At 44.7% G+C, this 20,990-nt stretch overlaps 1 protein-coding gene across 1 annotated transcript in view; it reads right to left on the bottom strand.

The window, feature by feature from the left end:
- Window positions 1–10,814, bottom strand: part of LOC144498799 (oxysterol-binding protein-related protein 5-like) — a 157,911-nt gene extending 147,097 nt beyond the window's left edge. Inside the window, exon 1 of the mRNA XM_078220488.1 lies at window positions 10,779–10,814. The gene's annotated coding sequence lies outside the window, so the exon portion shown is untranslated. The remainder of the gene's footprint in view (window positions 1–10,778) is intronic.
- Window positions 10,815–20,990: the final 10,176 nt, after the last annotated feature.

Genomic DNA, 20,990 nt, shown 5'->3' with positions numbered 1-20,990 from the left:
TGGAGTACGAACCTAGCTTGGAAAGATCAATAATATAACCTAGGTTAAGATAAACAGGGAACCCTCTTAAATAATCTAACTTACGCCAAACCTTTGTTGCCATTTACACCGATGGGATTTTATGGTTCAGCCGACAGTGCACCGCTGCTGTGAGTCTCCCAGTGGTAAGGGGTGCGTTCAACAGGAAACCCCATTCAATAATGGTGGGCAATAAGATCCCATCACCAGCAAGTGGCATGCCACCTCCCGCCACTGTGCAACACACCACGGGGAGGGGGGGAGTCCCACCCTTAGACTTTGTAGGATCCACTTCTCCCCTTCTCCATTCCTCCCAGTAAAAACTATAAAACTGTGAGGTTCTGTTTTTAAATAGGGCTAACAAAGAAAAAGAAAGTTAAACATGCATACAGAGAGCATGTTTATCTATTCAGTCATCCACCAGACCCAGGCAAAAGAAATAACATTTTGTTCTCTTTTGGGTTTAAGTGAAGCAGTCGTGACTTGGTTCTTAACATCTGGGAAAAAAATTTGATTGCATCAGATCATTAATTATGTTAGTCCGCAGTTTTCATAATCTAAAAGCTGAATCTTCATCATCATAATACAATCAATGTTCAACAGCTAAGTTAATGGGCCAATCACTTCTAGGATCCAGTCCCTTCTAGGTAATAATTGAGATCAGTGGCAAGTTCATTGTGTCTGGAAGTTTGCCATTAAATATGTGGAATTATATGAGAGTCAGTTTGGTACAAATGTTTTGATCCCCAAAGAGACTGAAGAATTTTAAAAAGACGTCTGATTAGTGACTTAGGCAAACATTTCATGACAAGATTTCATGGGCACGTTTTTCTGCCTCTTAGCCATGTGTTTTTTGGTGACGGGACTGCCTCACATACCTCACATAAGAGGAATGGGGAAGATCTGGCAGATACTTGAAAGGAAGAAATCTATATAGTACCAACAGTGCTACCCAGTGTAAAGACCCACTCATCACTTGGATAATGTATCAGAGGTAAAATGGCTTTTAATTTGGAGTAATCCACTCCCAGAAATTCTATTCCAGTAAATTGGGTAAATATCTAATATCATCCATTTCCACCTTTGCCTGACTCAGTTCATCAGCTGCTGATATCCTCATCCATGCCTTTGTTACCTCTGGAAATGACTATTTAAATGGTCCACCCTCCCTAAATGTGAGGCCATCCAAAACTCTGTTGTCATGTTCTAACTCACACTAATTCATGTTCACCTATCCCCCATGTGTTCGCTGACCTACATTGGCTCCCACTTAAACAACATCTTGATTTTAAAATGTCACCCTAGTTTTCAAATCCCTCCATGGCCTCCTTTCTCTATAGTTTTCTCCAGCTCTACAACCCTCTGAGATATCTACACCCCTTCAATTCTGGGCTTGTGAACATCCTCGGTTTTCATCATAACATCATTAGCTGCCATGCCTTCAGCTGGCAAGGCTTTAAGATTTGCAATTTCCTAAACTTGGGGCGGCACGGTGGCACAGTGGTTAGCACTGATGCCTCACAGTACCAGGGACCTGGGTTCGATTCCGGCTTGGGTTACTGTCTGTGTGGAGTTTGCATGTTCTCCCTGTGTCTGCCTGGGTTTCCTCCAGGTGCTCCAGTTTCCTCCCACAGTCCAAGGATGTGCAGGTTAGGTGAATTGGCCGTGCTAAATTCTTCCCCAGTGTATCTGAGCAGGCACCGGAGTGTGGCGACGAGGGGATTTTCACAGTACCTTCATCGCAGTGTGAATATAAGCCTACTTCTGACTAATAAATAAAGTTTTCTCTTTCCTCCTTTAAGATGCTCCATAAAACCTACCTTTTTGACCAAGCCTTTGCTCATCTGCCCCAATAACACCTTATGTAGCTTGGTGTCAAATTCTGTTTGATAACGCTCCCCTGAATCACCTTGAAACATTTCACTAAGATAAAGGTGCTATATGAATGCAATTTGTTTTTGAGGTCATGCCTCTTAGTTTGAGTTATCCAATGAACCCCATTCCAGTTCTCCTTCCCCAAAGCCGTGCATATTTTTACCATTAATTATGTATCTAATTGTCTTTTGAATGATACCATTAAATCCACCATCCCCTGTTGAAGCATTCCAAATCATACCAACTCTCTGTGTGAAAGAAGCGTTTCTTTATGTTGCCACTGGTTCTTTTGCCAATTTATTTAAATCTGTAACCTCTGGTTATTTGCATTTCTGACACTGCAAATACTTCCTCTTTATTTATTATAGTTTAAAACACCTTGGTTAAATCTCTTAATCATTTCTATTCTAAGGAGAATAATCCCAGATTCACTGCTCTGTGCTCATAACTGAAGTCTCTTGTTTCTGATACCATTCCATTAAAAGTCTCCTGCACCTTCTCCAAATCTGTACATTCTTCCTAGATTGTGGCCCCCAGAATTGAACACAATACTCTAGCTGAGGGATAACCAGTGTTTTATAAAGGTTTAGTATAACAATTAAGATATTTCACACATGTCATGTGTAATAGTGGAGGTTTAGATCACAGGAATCTCAGAAACGTAAACTGAACAGATAAAATTGTTGGGACAAATCTCAAACCCTCAACTGGTAATTAACTAACTCGGGTTCGTCAATTACATTTTTTTTACACAACTATGGGTGGGATTTGCTGGCGCTGACATTGTTGCAGTGGGACGGGAAGTTTGAAGAGCCATTAGAAATCAATAGTTCTCCAGATTTTCCCATCCCGCCTGTGATGATGTTCATTGGTGTCTTACACACACACACATACACACACAAAACACACACACACCTATAATTTACTTCATCTGGTTAATGATAAGAAGTACAGACTGTGCTGCTCTCCTGAAAGTGCTGGCTCTTCCTGAACCAAGATGTTGGACGTCTTGTTGGCTTAGACAGAAAGCTAGAAGTGGAAGGAATCTTGCTTTTTCTTCCTAGCTCAGAGCCTAGAGCCTCAGAGGCCCTTATTTAAACTAGCTAATGTAGCATGAAGTGGATATCAAACCTGGATACTTTAATGCCAGATGTAATGCCCTGCCATATTGTGAGTGAATGTACTGAGTGAGCTACTGGAGAAGTATAGTGTGCTTGTTTAAGTAATTAGGGGGAAAAAATTCGAGTTCTAGTATCTACAACCACCAACTTTAAATATGTCCATCTGTTGATGCTGAGCTCCAGGCAGTTTGGTCTAGCTGGCCTTGCTCCAACAAGAAACAGGAACTGGCAAAAGAAGCCATGTATTTTCAAAGTGTTGAATGCCCCAAGGGTAACACAGATCTTAATGCCAAATAACAAAATACCAACAGAAAGAGAGCCAAGTGAACTCAGACCATAATCCTGCAGGTTTTGCTGAATGACAAATTGATGGCAGATTGAACTGATGCAATGATAGTTAACTGAGGATAGTGTCTACTCCCACAACTCAGCACTCATACCAAAATCCAGAAACCCGGCAATAGGTATGGGGTCCGTTATACTTGGTCTCTTCTGGTTACTCAGCCTCCACTGAGGATTAATTTGGGTTGAGTTGCTGACCTTTTTATTTCTGGTTCAGTTGGTTGCATATTTTTGCCTCATGCCAGGAGTTTGAGCGGATGCTTCAGTACAGTATTAAAGAAGTGCTGCATTGTTGGAGGTGCTGTGTCTTAGCTGAAGGATTGAAGTGAGGTCCCAGCTGGCAGTTCAAGTCATTCCAAGGTTTGATTCAAAGAAGATTTTGATGGTATAGAAATATGCTTTATAAATGCCAGTATTTATCATTTCATTTATCACTGATTCCTTTTAGTAATTAGTCATGGACCTACTGCTCCTTCCTGTTTACTCATCTTTGGGTTGGTCAACCTGATACTTTTCAGTTTCACTTAGAATCATAGGCTGTGATCTTCATTAGGCTCATTGTGGGTGGGATGGAAAATTCAGAGAGGCAACCAAACATCCATTGGCTTTCCAGTCTCGCCACTGGGGCTTGATTTTCAATTAGGATCATTTCTGGGTCCAGGTCCTGTGCTGTGTCTGAGTCACTGATGCACTGTTATCCTTAATTACATTCTGGAAAAGAATCATAGAATCATCCCTACAGTACAGAAGGAGGCCATTCGGCCCATCAAACCTGCACTGACAACAATCCCACCCAGGCCCTATCCCTGTATTTACCCTAGTTATCCCCCAACCCTAAGGGACAATTTAGCATGGCCAATCCACCTAACCTGCATGTCTTTGGAGTGTGGGAGGAAACCGGAGCCCCAGAGGAAACCCACGCAGACATGGGGAGAACGTGCAAACTGCACACAGTCACCCGGGGCTAGAATTGAACCCGAGTCCCTTATGCTATGAGATGGTCATGCTAACCACTGTGCTACTGTGCCGCCCAACCAGCTTGTTTCTGTCATGTGACCATGGTTTCTGTTATATGGCCATGGTATTGGTGTTCCCATTGTCCACGCAAATGGTATTAGCATTGACACACAATGAGAGTTTGAATCTTGGTCATTTGCACCTTCTTGTGATAAAGTGGTTTTTCTTACACCCATTTTGTGGAATTTCAGTCTGCAGCCATTACATCTTTACGGCCATTCTCATCATATCAGTTTTAGTAGGCATTTAGTAGGCATTAATAAATAGATATAAATATACTGAACAATAATAAGTATTTTGTGATAACCACAAACTTTGTAACTAGACAACACAGATGGGAAGGCGAACAGTTAATTTAGATTCCACTATTACACTCAGCAGGTGTGGAGCGGACTACCGAGGACAACAGTGGAGATGGATAATGTTGGCAAATTCAAGAAAGAGCTGGATTATTTATATGTCAAAAGAAGCATGTGATGGATATAGAGGATATTGGAAGTTCTTTGTGAACTTTGGGACCAGCCAGAAGTACCATTGTGGTGGCTTTCCAATTTGGATATTGACACTGTCCAATGGTACAAACATATCACTTTTGGCACAGAAGGTGGGGGAAGTAGCAATCTCGTGTGGTAAATGTGTTGGCCCTATGGTTCTCATTCAAGAAGACCATTCTTCATTGTACAGCTTGGACAAGTGTGTCAGAATAAAGCCCAAGTTTGTCCTCAGCTACTTTCTACACATATGGGCAGGATTTTCTGGCCTTGCTCACCTTGAAACTGGAAAATCCCGCCTGAGGTCAACAGACCTTTCCATGGTCCACCCCTCGCTCGCTACGATTCCCGTGGTGGGCGGAACAGGGAAATTCCCCCCAAATATGTTCCAGCAGGAGCCTTTCAACAAACATGTGAGAATCAATGGATGGTGATCAAGAAACAGAAACCTTTCTGAATTTTCCCGTCCATATTCTGGGTGTTGAGGTCAATTTTAACTAACAGCTTCAGCTTTGCATATGTCGAAGATGAATCAGGGACTTTCCTGGTCTGTGACTCTGCACCACACCTAGTGGTGACTTTACTGGTGGCTCAATTTTAGAGTCACTTTAGGCATAACATAAGGTTGTATTACAACATGGTAAGTAAGAAAATTGTACACTTACAAGCTGCATTGAGAGGTGAGTTGGAAATGGTAAAATTGTTTTATGTTAGTTCTGACTATGAAACCATAGCAAAAGACACATGAAAGACCAGCACATTCTTGTCCTGTCTAAAATGAGCTAGTCTGATGTGCTATTTACATCTGTGAACACCAAAACAAAAAGGTCTTGCCTTTGCTTTCTGTGTCAGAGTCTTGTCTGGCATCATGCCACCTTGTATGGTACTGTTGGCACACTGCCCAGCACTCACTCTCACAATTGTATTGTGTAAATATAAATCCTTTATCCCGAAGCTCCTTAAAGCTGGGACAATCCATTCACTAATCCATTCACTAATTAATGGATACAGAATTAAAATGGAGACAAGAGGAAGTTATCAGAAGACGGCATTAATCAACATGAGTTGAAGATTGGTAACTAATTACTGGAGAGTGGGCCTTGAGGAAAATTGATTTGTTTGTATATTCGATTTGACTGAAGCCAGACTTCAGTACCACAAATAACCTGTTTCTCTTTATAATCAAAAACCCTCAATATACATCATTTAAATAAATTGTTGGGAACAGCTGTACATTGATAGTGTATACTCTTAGTGAATGGTCAATAGTCACATCCAGACAGGAGATAGACAATGCAGGTCAATCTGAGAAAAATCTGCAGCTTCTCATCATATCAGATCTTGCTTTAACCTAATATCTTACAGCACCATCCTACCCAAAGACCATTCTTTGTGTAAGAAGATTATTACTGACGTCAGTCCTAAATTGTTTTTCTACTGTTTATAGCTTGTGCCTCTTTATCCTGGGCTTACTTAAATACTATTCTGGATTTATCTTTGCCATTTAATAAATTTGTATACCTATGGAAAAAACCTTTCCCAGTTGTCTCCTCTCTCAGGCTAAGCAATACCAGAATAATACTGAGAACCAGGCTGAATATAGATATTTTAGAGGGGACTTGAAAAGAGAAGCAAAGAGAGAGAGGGAGTATGAGGAGGTACTGGCAGCTAACATAAAAGGGAATCCGCTATAGGCATATAAATAATAAAAACTGAGGGGGTGGGGGGCATAAAAGTAGGAGTGGGGCCAATTAGGGACTAAATAGGGGATTATACATGGAGGCATGGGCATGGCTGACATATTAAATGAATACTTTGCATCTGTCTTTACCAATGAAGAAAATGCTGCCCAGTCGTGGCGAAAAGGCAGGTAATTCAGACACTTGAAGGGTTCTTAAAAATTGATAAGTATGTGGTACTGGATAGGCTATCTGTACTTAAAGTTAAAATGGCACCAGGATCAGATGTGATGCATGCAAGGAAACTGCAGGAAATGAGATTGAAAATTGGGGAGGCACAGGCTATAATTTTCCAGTTTTCCTTGGACTCAGTGGGTGGGATTCTCCAATCTCCTCTGTGCCCGCCCTGCTGCAAGTGAGAATGGAGAATTTGGCATGCCAGCCAAAACTCCATTCACTGCAGTGTACAGGAAAATACCAGCCGCTGATAAGGTCGGAGGTTTTCAGTGAGTGGTGATGTCAGAGAACTGGAGAATTGCAAATATTGCACCCTTGTTCGAAAAGGGGTGCAAAGATAAGCCCGACAGCTACAGATCATGCAGTTTAACTTTGGTGGTGCGGATACTTCGAGAAACAATGGGTGGAATTCTCCGGTCACGCTGGTCTAAAAGCCGGAAATTCCCACCCGACTGTCAATGGGCCTTCACATTGTCCGCAACCCGCCCGCTACAATTGCAGTGGCGGGCAGGGTGGGAGAATTCCGGCCAATAGTTCAGGACAAAACTAATAGTTACTGGGCAATGTGGGTTAATTGAGGAACGATAACATGGATTTGTTAAGGACAAATCATGATTAACTAACCTGCTTGAATTATTTGATGAGGCAACAGAGACGGTTGATGAGGGTAATTGTGTTGATATGGTGCACATGGACCTCCAAAATGCATTTGATAAAGTGCTGCACAACAAATTTATCAGAAAAGTTACAGCTTTTCTTAGGGACAACAGCAGAATAGATACAAAACTGGTTGAATGACAGGAAACAGAGTTGCAAAAAGTTGTTTTTTGGACCCAGAGGAAGGTTTATAGTGAAGCTCCCCGGGAGACGATGTTTAAAGTTTAAAGTTTTTTTATTAGTGTCACAAGTAGGCTTGCATTAACACTGCAATGAAGTTACTGTGAAAATCCCCGAGTCGCCCACTCTGATGCCTGTTCGGGTACACTGAGGGAGAATTTAGCATGGCCAATGCACCTAACCAGCGCGCCTTTTGGATTGTGGGAGGAAACTGGAGCACCCGGAGGAAACCCATGCAGATACGGAGAGAATGTGTGGACTCCACGCAGACAGTGACCCAAGCTGGGAATCGAACCTGGGTCCCTGGCGCTGTGAGGCAGCACTGTGCTACCGTGCCGATGTTAGGGCCCCTCCTTTTCCTGATATATATTAATGCCAAACCGGTTAAATTGGAACTTGGAAATTCGCCGGCACGAGTCACACTCTCCGATTTTTAGCACCTGCCAACATTCCCACAGGCCGAGGGTGTGGGCTCAAAATCACTTCCTGCATTTCACAGTTGGATTTCTGAATTTAAAAGAGTTAATGGATACAAGGATTGGAGCTTTTGATCTATTAGTTTTGAAAGTTCTCACCTGGCAACAACAGATGGAGGAGGCAAAACACTGTAATTGTGAATGATTAGATGGTTACTTCATCCTCAAGAAATGCTCCTATATTCATTTCTTGAAAGATATGTAAATAAAGCTATTCAAAGGCATGCAATAGACTGTCTTGCCTGCTCAATCCTCCCATAACTGATTGCATTACATGACAGAGTGAATCTCCTTCACATGAACCTCCGATTAGATTTATAGATGGATACTCATGCACAAAGAGTAGCAGCCAACTTCAGAAGTTGGCTTTGTCTGTGTCAAAAGTGACCTGGTCGTTTACAGGTTGTGAAAAGTCATGTTGCTGAACCACAGCACACTATACCGGATAACACTGTACAGCAGGGGTGATCTCTGCAAACTAGATTGGAGGTGGGGGGAGGGTGGGGGGTGCAGTAAAATCAAGAGGGAGAGCAGCAGACAGTAGGTGTCTTCCTGACTCTTTCCCATTCAATCAGGACTGTGGAAGGTTGAAGGTAGCCTTCCCATCCACAGGCCATTTGAGACCTTATTAAATGCCCAATCCCCCTACTTCTGGATTTCTATCAGCATTGCAGGTGGCCCACACCATATGGGCTTGCCATCAGGTGAAAATTGACAACCTCCTTGATAAGGTAGGGTGAGATGGAGAGGTCCTCCTAAATGGGTACCCTGTGGTTCATGAATGATCCCTCTGACAGCAAACCCTGATTGATGACCCTCCATCTATCTCACTGGGACCTTTCTGGCCTGCACCGGCAAACCTGACCCATTTACTTATCTTCTGGGGCCTCCTCCATCATTGGTGATTTGGACAAGGTGCAGTCCCAGCAGTGGCCACCACTTCTGCGAGCAATGCAGGGACTGAAGAGCCATTGGCTTATTGATTGGTTGGCAGCTCTTACAGCATGAATCTTTGCCCTTCAAAAGGATGGGAGGCCTGATGCCAAGCCGTTAACTGAATAGAATTGCTTTGGGACTTCCGGCAATTTGCGGCCTGCCATTGGGGTCACCAGTGCTGCCATTAAATTCAGCCCAAGGTCTCACCTCAATTCACAGGGGTGTGGGTTTTCATTCAATAAGATCATGCTGATCTGTTAATGACACTTCTGATTCAACAATCCCTTTCCTACTGCACTGCTGCAGATAGATGTTTCCATATTTAGTTTTGTGATTCAGTGAGGGTTGCAAAAGATTAAGGGTATCCATTTTATATTGCCTGTTTCAATATCTATTAGGATATTATTTATCCCTGTAAAATTTGCCTATAGCTCTAATATATGTCCTTTTAATTTGTCTGGATTCTTGTCAGTGGTTTCCAGCTGTAATACTTGGCAGCAGGTTTGGTGGGGTAGCTATTTTTTTCTGATTTTTTATACTCAAATAGTGGAATTGTACAGTGATTACAGACGCTAAACCCTCTCCCTCACCTTACTCCTTCGCATATACTCTCACTCAGTATCTGCCAGATTTTTAAATGTAAAAATAGAGCCTGTTATTTGGATTTGGTCTCATCCACCACCTCAAACATTCAGTCCCTCTACCACAGTGTACCATCTGCAAAATGCACTGCAGCAATTCACCAAGGCTTCTCCAATTTGTATCCTCAACTACAGAGAAGGACAAGAACAGCTGGTGCGAGGGAATGATCACCACCTGCAAGCTTCCCTCCAACTTTTAAACCATCTTGACTTGGAAATATATCACAGTTACATCATTGTCACTGCATCAAAATCTTCAAATTCCCTCCCCATTTGCACTGTGGGTTTACCTACCTATTCCATGTGGACTTCTCAAAGGCAATTAGGAGTGCTGGTCTTTACAGCGATGTCCACATCCCATTAATGAATAAAAGAGAAATTGTCATTAATTTAACAAGGTTAGTGTCATTCAAAGACATTAGGTTCAAAATCCAAATTTAAAGACCCTCTCTTTCTGAACTGCCCATGAGAGCAGGGCATTGAATTTTGAAATCTGACACCACAAAATGCTGCAAAAGAAAACAAAATTCTGCAGACCTGCAGTTAGTAAGCCAGCAGCAAATCAGTTCTATAGCTCTTGTTTAAGGAATTCTTGAGTGCTTGAAGAACAGTACTACACCTACCAGTTTAGGGAGCTTAGGAGGAGGATCATACACCTAGTACCTGAAAGTTCCCAGGGTGAGCCTGACATTCGAAGAATCGTTGCGTGCTGCTGAAGTTGCTCCAGATTTTGGGTGATTAGGAATTCAACCCATATTGTTCCAAAAAAAAAGTCATTTGGCTTTGGTTATTGCCTTTCCTGACTGGGTTTCCCATCTTGCAGTTTTTATAAACTCATCCAAAACTCACTTGTATCAAGTCTCATTCAGTTTCACACTCCTTGATTCAAGCCTTGATTTTACAATTCTTGCCCTTGTTTTTAATCCTTCCCTGGCCTTGTCCTTCCTGAACGACGTAACATACTTTAACTGTCCAAGCTGTTGGCGCTCTTTCAACTCTGGCCACTCGCACAAACCCGGTTTTAATCACTCCACCATTGGCAGCCTTACCTTCAGCTATTGAGATTTTCAGCTCTCGAATTCGCCCCCAACTCTCTCCCACTTCTTACCTCTGATAAGACGCTCTTTAAAACCAGTCTCTTTGACCGTGTTTTTGTAATAATATCTCCTTCTGTGACTCAATGTCAAATCTTGTCTGATAATGTTCCTGTGAAGCACGGTGAGATGTTTCACTATGTTCTAGTTGTTATATATATGCACATTTTTGTCGTCCGGTGGAGACTCTGATGTTTTGGATCCTGTTGAACAATTTGTGCTCAGCTGAGTGAGCTCAGTGCAGTCAGGCTACAGCAACTATTTGGAAAGAAACGTCTTTTTGTTTAACACCAGGATGTGTGGGCACTGAAATGGAGAAATCTATTTGGTCCCTGACATTTGTAGAATTCTAACAGTTACAATCATTGATTAGATGTTAATGCACGACAGACTGAGAGAAAAGCAAAGCGAAGAAAGAATAGAAATCGTGCGGCAGTGCTTTTCATGTGATGTTGGTGGATTCCAAGAGCAAGTGACAGACGTCCAACATTGCCAAGCAATCCTGCCAGGGCACTTGAATGTATGTTGCAGTTTCCAAATACAATTTCCAAATACATTGCAAGGCATGGAGAACAATAGTACAGCTCTTCTATCCCCATGTACGTCTGAGTGCACTGCAGTTTTACAACTGCGGATTTGGGCTCAGACAGTGTAAACTCTGAGAGGGACAATTCACCCCTATTTCTCGGACACAGAATGGGGAAAAAGAGCACCCACTTCCTTGTGTTATCTTCGGCACTCCATGGACATTGAAAATATGTCAGCATCCCTGGTAGCCACCTTAATTGGTGTGTATGTTTATGTGCGGCCTAATACTTGTTTCAAATCCTTTCCAAGAAGTTAGTTTGGGCCACAGGAAATTTTTGTTTTGGAGGCTGCCACCAAAACCAAAGTACTTTCTTTTAAACTTTCCTTCATGTGCAGCCAATGAGTAAGAGTGCTTTTTCTAGGCTTCACGGCAAGGTAACTGGTCACTATTCATGCCCAACCCCCACCCCCCCCCCCCCCCCCCAACTCCATTCTCCTGAAGCCCCCCTATTCCCTAACTTACCTGACATTCTCTGTTGGCGAGGTAGCCTGCCAACCTGCTCCTCTCAAATCAGTGAACTGCCTCTAGATGCTCAGTGGGTACACGGAGCTCACAGAAATATGCTGGGGAGGTTTGAAATCTGATTTTGGTATTTCATGTGACTGGATTTTGGTAAGCTCTTCCACTGAATGCACCGAAAATGGATCAAAATGAATTTCTGACTGTGCCTATCAGGTGACCTTAGTCTAATATGCAAATTAACAACATCTTGCATCTGTATAGCATATTTAGCTGAGTAAAACATCCCAAAGTGCTTTGCAGGAGTGTTATCAGACAAAGTTTGACACCAAACCAAATATGGGCATATTAGGACAGATAATCAAAAACTTGACAAAGAGGTGGCTTTGAAGGAATGTCTAAAAGTAAGAGAGAGAGGAAAACAGATGGAAACATTTATGAGGGGAATTCCAGAATTTAGGGCGTAAACAGATGGAGGCACTGTCCACAACGACCAGGATAAGGAAATTGGGATTTACAAGACCAGAATTGGAGCATGTTGAGGTTTCAGAGGATTGTAAGACTGGAGGACATTACAGGGTTGGGGAGCAGTGAGTGAGGCCAGGGAGTGATTTGAATACCACGATGAGAATTTTAAAATTGTAGCGTTTCCGGGCTGGGAGCCAATCTAGGTCAGGGAGCACAGGGCTGATGGGTGAATGGGACTTTGTGTGGACGAGGATATGAAGAAATAATGGCTGACCCTGACCAGTTCTGGGGTGATGATGTCAAAATTTTAATTGTACTTCAAATAGGAAAAATAGGAGTCACTGGGAGAAAGAAATGATTATTTGATTGTATTTGGCCTGGAGACCTCAGTGACATTTTCAGCTAGAGTTGCTGCAGTAACAGGAGCACTGAACTGGAACGCACACTTGCGAATCCAGAAAGTTGCATTACATGAAGCACTGTTATTATGGTGAAGGCAGTCACGTACTGACCCGGTTCCAGTAACAGATTATAATTGGTCATTTGCCAACAGGCTTTCTTCATCCCCTTCTTCCTCAGCCTGTCTGTTAATGTCTAGAATGGAATAATTATGGATTTACCAAATGTGTGATAAATTGGCTGTCATGACTAAACAGTTCTATCTTAAACTGATTCTCCTTCTAGGTGGGTGGCTGGAAGGTTTAATATTGCGAGTAACTGTGCTTTCAGTATTTGTGCACAATTCAGGCTCTGTTTGTGCTGTCTCCAGGAGTGGTTGTATAGTAACGCTTACAGTAGATGATTTATTGACACTTCAATGTCATCAGGTCAATGTATTCAGTTCAGTGATCAGAAAAATCACATCTCACTGACTTAATATAAATAACAAAATAATAGAGGTATAGCGCCAATGTACATTATCTTTTAGCATCTGTACAGGTGTGGTTTTTATTTTCAATAGACAAATTTGCTTTTGGAAAATAAATCATGTGATATATTCTGGCTGCAAAACTGGATTGTGTGGTGCTGCTGGTGTGAATGATATTGGAGCCCGGAGGGGCTGATCCACCTCTATGTGGTTTGCACGGTGCACAATTCTTGTAAGGGTGTTAGCGTGGACATGCCAATCATATACCGGAAGTATGCAGAGCGGATTGATCTTCACATTACTCACTGTTTAATGCTGATGTGGCTCCCAAACTGCCATTTTGGTCCTGTTATTGCTGTCTCTTAGCCACCACTGACTGTGCATGCATTCAGCTACACGTGACAATTCTCCATTGCTGTCCACATTCCATCTGATCCCCATTTTCCAAAGGGATAAAACATTACTAGCCATCGTATTTAGCCTTTAGTTATTGTAAAAGTAGAAGAAACATTTAAACAACTTAAATTCCATTCCTGGCCTTGATCAGATGCTATTCCTCTCACCATTGGCCACAATACCAGTGGTGACTCCCTTGCTCTTCCTTGAAATAGTGCCATGGGGTCCTTCCTATCCAGAGATGGTCCTGATTTGACATTATAGCAGAAAGATGGGAGCGCTGACAGTGCCGCATTCCCTCAGTGCTGCACTGGAGTATCAGGCTAGATTTTTTTGTGACAGGACTTGGAGTCGGACTTGAGCCCACAAACAATTCACTAAGAGGTGATGGTGCTGCTCGCTAAGCCAAGGATGACTCCCATACTTAATCTAGAAACAAATCTGACCCTGTTTTTTTAGACATTTTGCATTGGTTTTGTCAACGTGGTGTTTCCCCTAATTAGAAAGGGGAGGAGAGGTTGGTGACAGTCCACATATCCTCCAGGATATTATGGAATGAAGTGAATTGTTAAACCTAGATAGTCAAACTTTCCTCGTCACGTATACTGGGATCAGGAACTGGAGACTTTGTTTACTTCAGGAAACGAACGTTTTTGCAGCGATAATAAAAGGTTGGAAAAACCTGACCTGGAATGGGACATGAAAACTGAGCCCAATCCTTTCCTTGTCACGTCATTAACATCTTCAATTGTATATTTGGATAATGAAAATCTCGGCTGCTGAACCGTCCTCTGGATAGCCCTGAGATAACCATCACTAAGGAGAAGGTTCTGGAGAAACTGAAAAGTCTGAAGGTGGGTAAATCACCTGGACCGGACTACACCCCAAGGTTCTAAAAGAGATAGCTGAGGAAATTGTGGAGGCATTGGTGGTGATCTTTCAGGAATCACTGGAGGCAGGGAGGGTACCAGAGGACTGGGAAACAGTGAATGTAATGCCGCTGTTTAAGAAGGGAGGGACGGAGCAGATGGGAAATTATAGGCTGGTTCGCCTGACTTTGGTTATTGGCAAGATTTTGGAGTCCATTATTAAAGATGAGATCGCAGAATACTTGGAAGTGCATGATAAAGTAGGACTGAGTCAGCACGGCTTTGTCAAAGGGAGGTCATGTCTGACAAATCTGTTAGAGTTCTTTGAGGAGGTAACAAGGAAGTTAGATAAAGGAGAGCCAGTGGACGTGATTTATTTAGATTTCCGGAAGGCCTTTGATAAGGTGCCGCATAGGAGACTGTTAAATAAGCTAAGTGTCCATGGTGTTAAGGATAAGATCCTGGCATGGATAGAGGATTAGTTGACTGGCAGAAGGCAGAGAGTGGGAATAAAGGTGTCTTTCTCAGGATGGCAGCCGATGACTGCCTCAGGGGTCAGTGCTGGGACCACAACTTTTCACAATATACATTAACGATTTGGAGGAAGGAACTGAAGGCACTGTTGCTACGTTTGCAGATGATACAAAGATATGTAGAGGGACAGGTAGTATTGAGGAAGCAGGAGGGCTGCAGAAGGACTTGGACAGGTTAGGAGAGTGGGCAAAGAAGTGGCAGATGGAATACAATGTGGAAAAGTGTGAGGTTATGCACTTGGAAGGAGGAATGGAGGCAGAGACTATTTTCGAAATGGGAAAACACTTAGGAAATCAGAAACACAAAGGGACTTGGGAGTCATTGTTCAAGATTCTCTTAAGGTTAACGTGCAGGTTCAGTCGGCAGTTAAGAAGGCAAATGCAATGTTAACAATCATGTCGAGAGGGCTAGAATACAAGAGCAGGGATGTACTTCTGAGGCTGTATAAGGCTCTGGTCAGATCCCATTTGGAGTATTGTGAGCAGTTTTGGACCCCATATCTAAGGAAGGATGTGTTGGCTTTGGAAAGGGTCCAGAGGAGGTTCACAAGAATGATCCCTGGAATGAACAGCTTGTCGTATGAGGAACGGTTGAGGACTCTGAGTTTGTACTTGTTGGAGTTTAGAAGGGTGAGGGGGGATCTTATTGAAACTTACAGGATACTGCGAGGCCTGGATAGAGTGGATGTGGAGAGGATGTTTCCACAAGTAGGAAAAACTAGAACAAGAGGGCACAGCCTCAGGCTAAAGGGACGATCCTTTAAAATAGAGATAAGGAGGAATTTCTTCAGCCAGAGAGTGGTGAATCTGTGGAACTCTTTGCCACAGAAGGCTGTGGAGGCCAGGTCATTGAGTGTCTTTAAGACAGAAATAGATAAGTCCTTGATTGATAAGGGGATCAGGGATTATGGGGAAAAGGCGGGAGAATGTGGATGAGAAAAAAAAATCAACCATGATTGAATGGTGGAGCAGACTCGATGGGCCAAGTGGCTTAATTCTGCTCCTATGTCTTATGGTCTTTTGGAGACTGCAATACTACTATGACTGTGACCTGCTAATTCAGAGCAGCTCAATGTTCAAACCAGGGTTCGCATGAGTACCACACTGGCAGGTAAAGTAAAAGTACAACCACTTAACAGGTGAAATATATTGTTATGCCTGGTAAAGACATATTGGGCACAATTATCCCTAATTATTTCTGTGTGGTATCTGGTGGGAAACGCGGTGCAATTCCCACCAAGTGGGCTGATGGGATCCTGACCGCAATCCACCCACACTTCGACATTTGTTTTGGAGGTTTGGATGATTTGTGCCATTCAAGAAACGTGCCGGACCTAAAGATGCCGGCAAGAGATTGGGGCACCATTTAGAAAGGGCACTCTGATCTCAAACTAAAGTGACAGCCCCATGCCTCCCCTGCGCCACCCACCCCCCACCCCCCCCCCCCCCCCCCGGCCCACAGACAAAAGGAATACTGCCAATCTTTGGCTATAGAACGGGAACCCCCCCCTACCCACGACTAAATGTTTGGGTTACCCCCTCATCCCTCACCACGCAGGGATTAGGGTGACACAACCACCCACTATCCATCGACACTGGCATTGCGTCTTTGGGGCACCCATGCCAGCATCGGGCATTGGGGCATCTGCGCCCCCCCCCGCCCCGCTCTGATTGCCGGCATCAGGCCTTCCCCCTCCCCCAAACTGAGCGACACCCCGCAATTGGGTCACCAAAGGTCCTGCCCCCTTCAGGCCCACCGCCTTCACCCCCCCTCCTCCCCGCCTTTTAGGCCATCCTGCAGAATCCTCCCCTTAGCAGTGCCAAGTTGTCCCAGCTGCTTGTATTGGTTAAAACCGGCCTGCAGTAAAAATATACTGTTCAGGCATAAAAGTTAGAAAAAATGCCCTTAAAGAAATGAACTCAGATTGTACACCTGCACTTCCTAGGAAGCACTTCAGATTTGAAAATAAATCCCTTTAAAATTAGCTCAGAGTCACCCGCTGTACTTTTGAGGAAGCACTTCGGAGTTAATGGACAGTGAAGAGCTATGTAAATAAACAATCACAATCCCAACTTTGAAAAAGCCAGGAGCTCCCACTTAAAGGGATTGTTAAAGTTAATGGGACATTAAATGGAATGACAACACAGCACTTCAAAGCTTTTGAAAGCTACAGAGAAGACTGGTCAATCTTACAGATCTTTGAAATTGACATGCTGGGAAATAGTTCAAAGCTATTAGAAGCTACACAGAGAAGTTTTACCATGCAAATCCCAATCCTAGGGAAACTGGGTGCTCTGGTTTTCTTCCATACTCCAAAGATGTGCATGTTAGATGGATTGGCCATGCTAATTTGCCCCTTAGTGTCCAAAGATGTGTAGGCGGGGTGTATTAGCCATGGTAAATGCGTGGGGTTATGGGAATAGGGCGAAAGGGTGGGTGAGTCTAGGTAAGATGCTCTTTCAGAGAGTTGGTGCAGACTCAATGAGGTCAATTCTGCACTGTAGTGATTCTATGGATCAGGTTCTCACGTTTTCTGGATGAGTTCCTGATCACACCAGGTGGAATGGGCTGGGAGCATCGAAAACTGTTTAATGCCGTTTCAGGCCTCTGGCCAAATTCACTGGCCCTGCGGGATTTGCGCTTGGGGCTGGAGAATTGCCCCCATTATATTTTTAACTTCAAAGATGTGGGGGAGGGGGGCACGATTCTTCCATCCTGCTGCGCTAATTTTTTAGCGCAGCAGGCCGAGAGATTCTCACAATGGCCGATTCGCAGGATTTGCACATGCCTTCCCGCCCCGATAGCATCTCCCAACCCAAGTATTTTGGTGCTGAAAGAACCACGCTGAAAATCAGCGCAACGAACGTTTGCATGTGTTTACATACCTTACCATCTGATTAGCAGGTTCGCAACAACAATCTCCGCCCTCGTTAGCGTCTTCCACCTCTCTGGCATAATGTCACTCTGGCGCGGTTTACAACTGCCTTATATGCTGCCACTGGGGCGGCACGGTGGCACAATAGTTAGCATTGCTGCTTCACAGCGCCAGGGACCTGGGTTCGGCTCCCGGCTTGGGTCACTGTCTGTGTGGAGGTTGCACATTCTCCCCATGTCTGCGTGGTTTCCTCCGGGTGCCCCGGTTTCCTCCCACAGTCCAAAGATGTGCTGGCTAGGTGCATTGGCCATGCTAAATTCTCCCTCAGTGTACCCGAACAGGCGCCGGAGTGTGACGACTCAGGGTTGTTCACAATAACTTCATTTGCAGTGTGAATGTAAGCCTACTTGTGACTAGTAAATAAATTTAAAAGCTAGGAGTTGGTGTGGTAGCGTTGAACAGGAGTAAGGAGGTGGGGTTTATGGAGCTGCAGCCCCTGGAGTCCTGGGGTGGTTGGAGGCAGGGCCTGGAGATTCGGCAGGCTGCTCTCTGCAGCCACTATGCTGTTCCTCTGGGGTGGGGCACTTACTGGAGTGCTGACCAGGCTGCTCTCTGCAGCCACTATGCTGTTCCTCTGGGGTGGGGCACTTACTGGAGTGCTGACCAGGCTGCTCTCTGCAGCCACCATACTGTTCCATTGTTCTGGCTGTATGGTGTGGTAAGAGGCTGGATTAAGTGCTGGGGTTTTAGCAAGGTTGGGGGGTTGGGGAGGGGGGGGGGTGCGGTGGGGAGTGCACCGTGTGCTGCTTGAGGGCTAATCAATTCAAGAAGCTGGTGCTCCAAGCAGGGAAGCTCAGGTTAACATCGACACTCATGCTGCATGTACTCTGCAATGAATGGGAACCCATCTTGTGATAATTAGGAGTCTGTCCCAACCCCGTGTCCCTGACCTGCAACATCAACCCGCATATTTTCCCTGCCAGCTGTGTTCATGATGCCAATAGCAGGCAACCTAATCAGGTGAGGCATGGCACCGCAGATTGTGTTGTGTTGCCAGCATCCACAAGTGGGAGAACTGGACCCAATGAGGGATGGCGAGGGCGAGGGGGGGGGGAGTTGGTGCTGGGCAGATACAAGCAATGACATGAATCTATCAATCTTTCTCTCTAACCCTCACTATGCAAAATGGATCTGGGACTGATTGATTTAGAGCTGGCCATCATGGCTGAGGAGGAGGAAGTGGTTCAGGAGGTGAAGGTCATGCGGAGGCCACCGCAGGAGCAGCCAGTGGCAGGCACTCAAGGAAGACGGGAGGAGGCTACTGCTGTTGGCCCTGAGGTGGGAGAGCAGTCTCCCGAGAGGGTGGCTAGAAGAAGGGGGATGCGGAGGCAAAGGCAATACCAGACCAGGCCTTTATTCAAGGGGCTGTCAGAGGTTATGCGCTGTCACCGGCTCTGCCTATCTAAGGACATGATCCAGCATCTGGCACCTGAGAGGAGGGGCGGCCACCTGCTCCCAGTAGAAGTTAAGGTGACGGCGGCCCTATACTTCTATGCAACAGGATCATTTCAGGCACCCAGTGGCAACCTCTATGAAATCTCACAGGCCTCAGTACACAGATGTGTTCAACAGATCACAGATGCCTTGTACATCCGGGCAGGCCAATACATACACTTTAATGTTAGTCAGGCACAGCAGGAGGCCCCAGCCGCAGGCTTTGTGGCCATTACAGGGATGCCCCAAGTCCAGGGGGCAGTCGACGGGACACATGTCACCCTGCGGTCCCTGCGAGGTGAGGGGCTACCATCATCCACCGCAAGGGGTTCCACTCCCTGGACATCCAGATCATTTGTGACCACCAGATGATCATGCAGGGCTGTGCACGCCACCCAGGGAGTGTCCACAACAGCTTTGTGCTGAGGCAGTTGGACATTCCTTGGCTCTTTGAAGACCAGCCCAGGCTGCCAGGATGGCTTGAGGGACAAGGGTTCCAGATATGATATTGAATAGGACAAGTGGTGTCTGCTATCACCATCCTATCTTGCCTGGGGGTTCTCCATAATGTGAGCTGTGTACTGTTAAGCCTTGACTTGAAAGATGCTTCCACATTCTTGGGGCTTTTGTTCACTTTTGCCTCCAGATTATGCAACTAGATCTGGCTCTGAATATTAAATTGGCATGCGGAACTCCTCAAAAAATCATTAGTTAGTTGATCTGGCAACATTCATTTTGATGAGACACAGCTGAATCTTAAGAGGTTTGCTATTAGATTTTGAAGCAATTAGAGGGCAGCCTCATTCTTCCAGGTCTTTAATGCAGTGCAGTTAAGCAGCCTTGCATGAGAGCAATTCTGCCCTCTTACTGCTGTACCTGACAGTCAGAGTTTGCACAGAAGTGGATTTAAACTTCCTGTCCGGTAATCCCCTCTGGCCCCACACTGTAGACTGAGTGAGAATTTTAAGTTTCACTGCATTCACCCTCCCTAAAGTGAGTGGGTTTTTAATGCCTCATGAGACAGTGTAGCTCCCTGAGATCCCCACACTGCCCTTGCAGCCGGGTCTCTCACAGAGCAGAAGCCCAGGACCTCATAGCCATCCCCAGTGCTGCCCCTCAGTTGTGGCCAAGTTTGCACCCAGATTACAGCTCCCAACAAGGAAAGGCACCCACTCAGCTACTGTTTGAACACAGATCCAGCTTGGAGGAATCAGGAAGTGATGCCTGCTTGGCAGCCAGAACATCTGTTTGGAGCAAGGGGTGACCGATATTAAGGGAGGTAAGGCCTGTGACTGCCACACCAGCACCTTCTGAATATTTAGTGTGGCCTCAATATCTGGACTGAATGTTCACCAATGATATGCTGATGCATTCAGATTAGATTCCCACCCTTCCCTTGTGTTCCACATCACTCCGTCAGCAAAGTTAGTTCAAAATCGGAAAACGTGAACCCGTTGGCAAGATTCACATTTTTCAAAGTGTCTGCCGCCATTCCCATACACAGAGAGTCTGGCCTCAAGATTCTGCCCATATTAATGGGGCTGCCCCAGTTCAGTTTCTGCTTAATGGGTGATGCGCGATTAATTCACTCGGGAGGCTGGATCGTACCCGGGAAATAAAGGCTTTTATTAGCAATAAGAATGGTGCATACTGCTTAACAATACAATCCCAGAC

Source organism: Mustelus asterias, chromosome 9 (genome assembly GCF_964213995.1).
Source record: "Mustelus asterias chromosome 9, sMusAst1.hap1.1, whole genome shotgun sequence".
Taxonomy (NCBI): domain Eukaryota; kingdom Metazoa; phylum Chordata; class Chondrichthyes; order Carcharhiniformes; family Triakidae; genus Mustelus; species Mustelus asterias.
The sequence above is the reverse complement of the archived record's forward strand: the minus strand, read 5'-3'. Positions and strand labels throughout refer to the sequence as shown.